The sequence below is a fragment of the Triticum dicoccoides genome, chromosome 3A (assembly GCF_002162155.2).
Source record: "Triticum dicoccoides isolate Atlit2015 ecotype Zavitan chromosome 3A, WEW_v2.0, whole genome shotgun sequence".
Taxonomy (NCBI): domain Eukaryota; kingdom Viridiplantae; phylum Streptophyta; class Magnoliopsida; order Poales; family Poaceae; genus Triticum; species Triticum dicoccoides.
In genome coordinates this window covers 336,748,457-336,756,015 of record NC_041384.1, presented here as the reverse complement: position 1 = coordinate 336,756,015, position 7,559 = coordinate 336,748,457, and positions in this window count along the sequence as shown.

Below are 7,559 nucleotides of genomic sequence, written 5' to 3'. Positions count from 1 at the left end.
AGTTCCAGTTGCTGTGACAACTGTACGTCTGGTTAGGGAGGCTGAGATTCAACTCAGAAGACCTCGTCTTCACCTTATTCACCTTGAGCTAAGGACACCCAGTCCTCGCCCAATCACTCTGGTAAGTCTTCAAGGTAGACTTCCAAACCTTCACAGACTTCGTTCACCGGCGATCCACAATGACTCTTGGATGCTCAGAACGTGACGCCTAACCGGCTGGAGGATTCACAGTCCTCAAGTGTAATAAGTCTTCAGATCACACAGATAGGAAGACTTAAGTGATGCCTAACACTCTTTGGCTCTGGGTGTTTAGGGCTTTATCCTCGCAAGGAATTCTCTCTCAAAAGCTTCGAGGTGGGTTGCTCTCAAACGACAAAATCTATACTCTAACTCTGAGCAGCCAACTGTTTATGTTTGTAGGGGGTAGGCTATTTATAGCCACTAGGCAACCCGACCTGATTTGTCCGAAATGACCCTGGGTTACTAAGGAACTGACACGTGTTCCAACGGTCAGATTTCAAACCCACACGGCAACTTTACTTGGGCTAAAAGCAAAGCTGACTTGTCCAACTCTGGACAAGATTCACTCTCATAGTCTTCACTCGAAGGCATTGGATTTTGGTTAAGCATCACTTCAGTCATTCTGACTGGTTCTCTTGGATCCCACTTAACAGTACGGTGGTTCCTATGACTCAACAATGAAGAAAAAGAACGACGAAAGAACTCTTCGCGCTCCATAGTCTTCACACGATGTCTTCTCATGTCATAGTCTTCAATGTGAATGTCTTCACATACCACCTTTGACTTCAATGTCTTCATACATTTTTAGGGGTCATCTCTGGTAGGAAAACTGAATCAATGAGGGACTTGTACCTGTGTTATCCTGCAATTCTCACAAACACATTAGTCCCTCAACTAGGTTTGTCGTCAATACTCCAGAACCAACTAGGGGTGGCACTAGATGCACTTACAGTGTGTATCGATGGATCATGCGAAACAGCAAAACTATACTAGTACTATACAGTACAAGTGACAGTTCACTGGGCCGTCGTGGCGTCTACTCCTCCGTCGTAAGAGTGGAGCGCTCGCTTTCATAAATCTTGTAGTCCCTTTCCCCGACATGTGGGACATCAAGCTACCGGGTCCACGTGCCATACCAGAATACAGTGCAGAGCAGACGGGGTGAAGCACCCCAGTCATGGCGCCGGCGTAGTAATGAGCAATGAGGCATCAAATCACAAAGCTCCACCTTTCCCGCAGTTAAGTTGGAGGGACGAAGCAACCATCATTTCACTCGTTGCTGAATCCGCTTCTCCCTCATCTTCTTCAACTTAACCACGTGTTGCTTCTGCCGTTGTTCTGCCTCATGTGGGACGCGGATTGGCTTGGTAAAGCACTGACACGTGGGACCGCATGTTAGCAAACTGCCAGGACAACATCCTCCGAAAGCCTAATCCTAGACTTACAAAGGGCTACGTAGCTGCTATGTATACTTTCCATCTAATCTATATATGCCCCCCTGGTTTTCACGTGGGGTGGGCCTAATCCTCTCCTTTAATCCAATCAAATAGTCCCACATCACATCAGTTCATAACTTTACGTAAACCATTACGTGGATGTAGCATTTCTCAAATAAGAAACCTCCCCCGCCATCCGCGCAGCAAAATCACCTCCTTCTTACTAATCTCGATTCTTTAATGTTTTAGATCAATATAATTGAGATTTGTATAGATAGCACACAGGAGCAAAACCAAGTGGTACGGTTAAGGGCATACACAATGTGTAGCCAAATGTGAAAATAGCTTTTGGCATCATGGGAACCATTGTGGACGGTGCTGCCAAAGCGAAAAAGATGGAACTGAAGCTCCGTGATTGATTGATTGAAGGAATAGAAAAATGCAACGTCTCTCCTCTTTCTCCCATGCTTGGACGCATGTAGTACTACAGTATAGAGCATAGAGTCTACTCCCCTGTCCCTTCTATCACAAATCACAAAGCAGTGAGGTGTCAAATCACAAAAGCACGGACGAAGCAACCATCATTTCACTCTTTGCTGACTCCGCTTCTCCATCGTCTTCTTCGAGAAGCCATCTCACCGCATTAGTTACTCCTAGTAGTACTAGTAAAGGACTTCCTGGATGAAAATGGTGTTCTTCGTCGAACGCACTTCGCCAAACCACCACAAAAAATATCATCGACGTCACCGCAATGGGGAAGGAAGTCAAATATAGTTACTACCTCCATTTTTTTGTACAAAAGGCCAGTATATCAAAATTACAATTTGGAAGGAGCCACTAACACTAATCGAGGCAAAATTGATGGGGTTAGCAACCAAGGACATTAATATCCCCTACATGCATGCGGAAGTGAGAAGGTTGGTTTGCATGGCGCTGCATTAATCAAGCGACGAGGAGTGAGAGGGTTAGCTCTTTGGTCTTTGGAGAAGAAAATACGCATTAATTGACACGTGAAACGAGGATTTGTATCGATTAAATCCCGCCAAGGAAAACCCAGCCTTTCTTTTTTAACACTAGTACTCCTAGTACGTACTAAAAAGAAATGGAGGGAGTACGTACTTATCCTGTTTGGGTCTAGGCCTTGCATTGCCAAACTTCGCCACACATTTTTGCCAAGCTTGCCTAAAGTTTTCAAAATGAGAAGGAGGTACACTTGCGAACGGCTATCGCGGTCGCACCGCACCCTCACACGGTCACTCCTGCACGCCGCGGTCGCACCACACCCTCACACAGTCGCTCCTGCACGCCGCAAACCCAACCAAGGGAACACACCCTCACTGACACGTGCTGTCACATGTGAACACACCAAACTCAGCCATCCTATCGCTGACACATAATTTTCGTTCATAGAGTATGTTTATCCAACCACATGTTGGGGAGTATCCGTACGACCCGTGCGGTGGTCTGTTGGGGAAGAAGAAGAGGCGAGGAAGAAGGAAAGAAGGGTTAGGAGACGTAGGATATTCATCCAACCGCCTGAAATGGTAGACTGACCCAAGTCAGGCGACTTGCATAACAAATATATGTTTTTACACAGCAAAAGATCCATGAAAACAACAACATAAAGAAAAACTATCACTGCTCGCGGAAAGAGATGGCCTCGTCGTCTTTGGCTGCTGGCGCGAACCAGCCGTCGCTGCCGACGTGTGTCTCCGCACCGTGGTTGTCCTCGGCCTGCAGCTACTCGTTCAAGCAGAGCGTGCGGGCGCTCTGCACGGACGAGAGCACAGCCCGGTTCAAGTCGAGGACGTCCGGTTCGGCCTGCAGGAGGGCCTCGATGGCAGTGGCATCCGCGCGCTCTGTGTCGAGTCGACCCTCCGCCGCCCGGTTCAAGTCCAGGACGTCCGGTTCCGCCTGCAGGAGGGCGTCGATGAGAGCGGCATCCGCGCGCTCTGCGTCGAGTCGAGCCTCTGCCGCCCAGTTCAAGTCCAGGACGTCCGGTTCCGCCTGCAGGAGGGCCTCGATGGCAGCGGCATGCGCGCACTCCGCGTCCAGTTGAGCCTCTACCTCCCGGTCCTCCTTTAGTATCGCCATGTTGAACCGCTAGTCTGCCTGCACCATGCGGGACTCGGACGCCGGCACGAAGTCGACGTCCATCGTCTCATACCCATCGGGGCCTTCTGCGCCGCGACCTCCACCATGAACATTGGATCGGCTTCCTCCTCCTCGTAGCTTGGCTCCAGAGAACTCGGGGATTGGCCCGCCGCAAAGCGAGCTTGGGAACGGAGGCCTGTGGCGCCGACCGCCACCGCGATTTCTGCACGGCGCTCAGACGTCGGCATCTTGTAGTAAGTGATCTTGCAGCGCACCATGGCTTTTCGGCGAACTTGGGGACGCTTGCTGCGGGCTAGGGGATCGATAGGTGGGGGAATGGGCTGGAGATTTGGTGTGGTTTTAGGGCAATGGCTGGCGTAGGCCGAGCAACGAAGGTTCTGGTGTGAATAGTGGTTCCAGTGACGACCGGTCAATCGGTTTTGACTGTACATCGCTCTTGTCGCGTTCGCGTTGCAGCCCGGCATGCTGGACCCTCCACGTCGCCCACTGAATGGAACGCGCTTCGTCTTGCATTTTCGCTGGCTTGTGGGACCGCAGTTGAGAGCAAACCGACGTCCCTCCCCCTCCCCCGCCCGCGTCATTTATTATACCACCACTCTCTCCATTTTATGCGGAGTAAATAAAGACATAGGGAGTATTACTACGGATGAGGATCCCCTGACGTGGCCGAACCCATTGAGTAACTGACATGCGGGGCCTAGCATGCATGGGGTCTGCCAGTAAGTGATCGAAACGGAGGGTAAGGCAGGGATACCTACGTTAGAGGATCCACTACCACTATACTACTTTGACCAAATGTTAGTGTAATAATATATGACATGCAACTGACACAAATGTTAGAGTAATAATATATGACATGCAACTTACACAAAGCATACGGTCAAATTCGTATGTGAAAGGAGTTCCCAATGATATAATTTTCACATTATACATCTCATGTACTATTAATCTTGTCAATAGTCAAATTGGAAACCATCTCGAGTACAAATGTAGGGGTACATACGAATCTAACAATATTGATTGGGCGTTGTTGAATGTTGATACCTTTTTTATCAAAGTAGATATACTTTGACTACACATAAAACTTATATGTAAACTACTCCCTCCTTCCATCTGTATAGGGCCTAATGCATTTTGAGGCTAACTTTGACCAAAAGGTAGAGCAATAATATATGACATGCAACTTAAATAAAGCATACCATCAAATTCGTATGTGAAAGGAGCTTCAAATGATATAATTTTTGCATTATACATGTCATGTACTATTAATCTTGTCAATAGTCAAAGGCGGTCTTGAAAAATGCATTAGGCCCAATATAGATGGAAGGAGGGAGTAGAAAGGATAGGAGGGAGTATATTGTACGTTCAAAAACAAAACAAACATTGAATACCATTTATATATGATTTGCGGATGCTATGATCACCGGTTCAAAATTTTGAATCCGCCTTAGGTATCACGTGCCCCCACTCGTTCCCTCTCGATTTCATCTCGGGGTCCGAAGATCTATTAAAAGAGTACTAGGGTGGGTACATGCGAATGATACTCGGCGGAATGTTCAAATGAGGCATGCGGTAGGATGGACTCGACTGGAGGGCGACATGATCGATGGAGAAGAGGGTTGGAGAGGAATGAGAAATAAGCAAACGCCACATGATTATACTTGAATGGCTCAAATAAACAATAAGTTGTCTCGCTTGGCCTACATAGTGAAAGGCCTAATGCGCAACGCGGAGCACTGACGCTCGAATATGGCCGGGAAAATAGGGAAACAGACATGTGGGGCACACCCGTCGGGACGACGTAGCGCAAACTAGTCCAATGGAGGAGCTGGCCCACGACCTCCTCGCCACCGACAACCGTTCATGTGGGTCATTGGGGCCAACAACGGGGCGCAGCTCCAGCACCGCCTCTGGACACGGCCACCGCGGTGAGCGACACGCTCATATCGTCGCTAGACACGGTCGATTTCAGTTTGCCGAGGGTGGCGTTAGTGTTGTGGCACGACCAACGGTATGTTTGGTTTGTGCCCAAGGTTGGCCCATCAAAGCATTGGGTAGCCAAAATTTTGGTTGAGGTATTGGTTGCCCATGATTTGGCCGACATTGGCAAGAAAAATGAACTTGAGTTGGCTAGAGTTCATTGGCATGCCAAAGAAATGGCAACCATCCAAACAAAGACCAATCTTTGGGTCATGACCAAAATTTTGGTTGAGGTATTGGTTGCCCATGATTTGGCCAACATTGGCAAGAAAAATGAACTAGAGTTGGCTAGAGTTGATTGGCATGCCAAAAAAATGGCAACCATACAAACAAAGACCAAACTTTTGGTCCTGACCAAAATTTTGGCAAGGTGCACTTTGGCCACAATCCAAACACACCCCAACACCCGTCTCGTCGAGGATGCACGGGGCGCTGCGACGCGTCCGCGGAGTGGTGTAGCGCGGCTAACTGCATCCTCTGGACCTGAGACCATGCCGGGTCATCTTGCTTTTTCAATGACATGCGGGGATCGCATGTGAGCAAAGGGCATCTCCAACGTTGCCACGACCGCAACTGACTACCCTGGCACACCAAAACCCTCATCCCTCGCGCCGTCGCGCGGTGCGTTCCCAGTCGGCGCCAGCTGCCCGCATTCATGCCGTCCGTTCGTATGTCGTCATTAAGAGGCTCGGTGCCCGAGGAACAACTCCGGCAACTTAATGATGCACCCGACGCTTGGCCTCACCGGAATGCGCTACTTAAAGCGGCAACGCCCAGCTAATCTCCACACCATAGCGCATCATCCTCCTACCTAGAACCACATCTACCATGACCGCAAGCATGAACGCTCTGCGGGAGAGCTTGTCTTCGGGGATGGAGCTCGAGGTCGCCGCCCTCGCTGAAGTCGCCGCACAAGCGGTGGCCACGCTGGCGGCCGACGACGGGAGCACCGTTAGCCATGCGTCCTACTTGCCGCCGTCCAACGTCCGGCACCGCCGAGGTCGGGGACTCCTTCGAGGATGAGTATGGCATGGGAGGCGGCAGGGCATGGTGTGCCAACTGGCCGGTCCGTCTCCCGTGTTCTACTTTTCCTCCCCGGAGACCGCACCTTCACTTCACGGGTCTTGAACCCCGCCCGCGTACATGGAGATCACAGATGGAGGACGTCGGTCACCGCCGTAGAATAGGTTTAGGGCCGGGTTTCTTTTATTTTTTTGTCCTATAAAAGTTCGAAATGTAATGAAAATCTGCCGTGTTTGCATTAATCTCGAGCGGTGTATATGAACTTTCACAACAATATTCATATTGTAGGAGTACTAGCAAGATGCCCGTGCGTTGCACGGAAGATCAAGATCTTGTGGGAGAAAAGGATGAACGAGGGAAAGCCTTATCTGCAAATGTGGAGAGGAGTGCAGGTAAATTGTCATAGTTTCCGTCCTATCCGTTAGATACAGATCGGACGGCCTATATTGCAGGATCGGACACATCTTTCTACATCTACGGGAACCTACTAATGGGTTAACGTAAATTGCCTCTCTCTCTCCTCCCCTGATTTTCATGGTGGTGGGACCCTCCCTCCCCCAATCTACAATCAACAGCTCACACGTTTCACATTACGTTAATTACGTAACTAGGATTACGTAGGTGTAGCATTACTCGCCCTAAAAACCCAACTAAGCCAACCTCCCAGCATATCGCGCGGGAAAACACCCGGCCGCGCCGTTTTAGTCAGGATTACCGGATTACTAGTAGTAGTATCGATGGATCGTGCGAAGCAACATATTTTTTTTGTGGGGGCGAAGCACCTAGTTTAAAAGGAAAAAATGCGGTACACTCACAGCACTCCTGTCGCGGTCGCATTGCACCCCACACACGTTCGGTCCTGCACACGGCTCACACAAACGAAACGCGCTTCGGCTTGCCTCTTCACTGACACATGGGACTACACTTGGAGAAACCGACCATGCGCCAAACTCCCCCTGCCCACCGTGCGAAAATCCTCCCCCC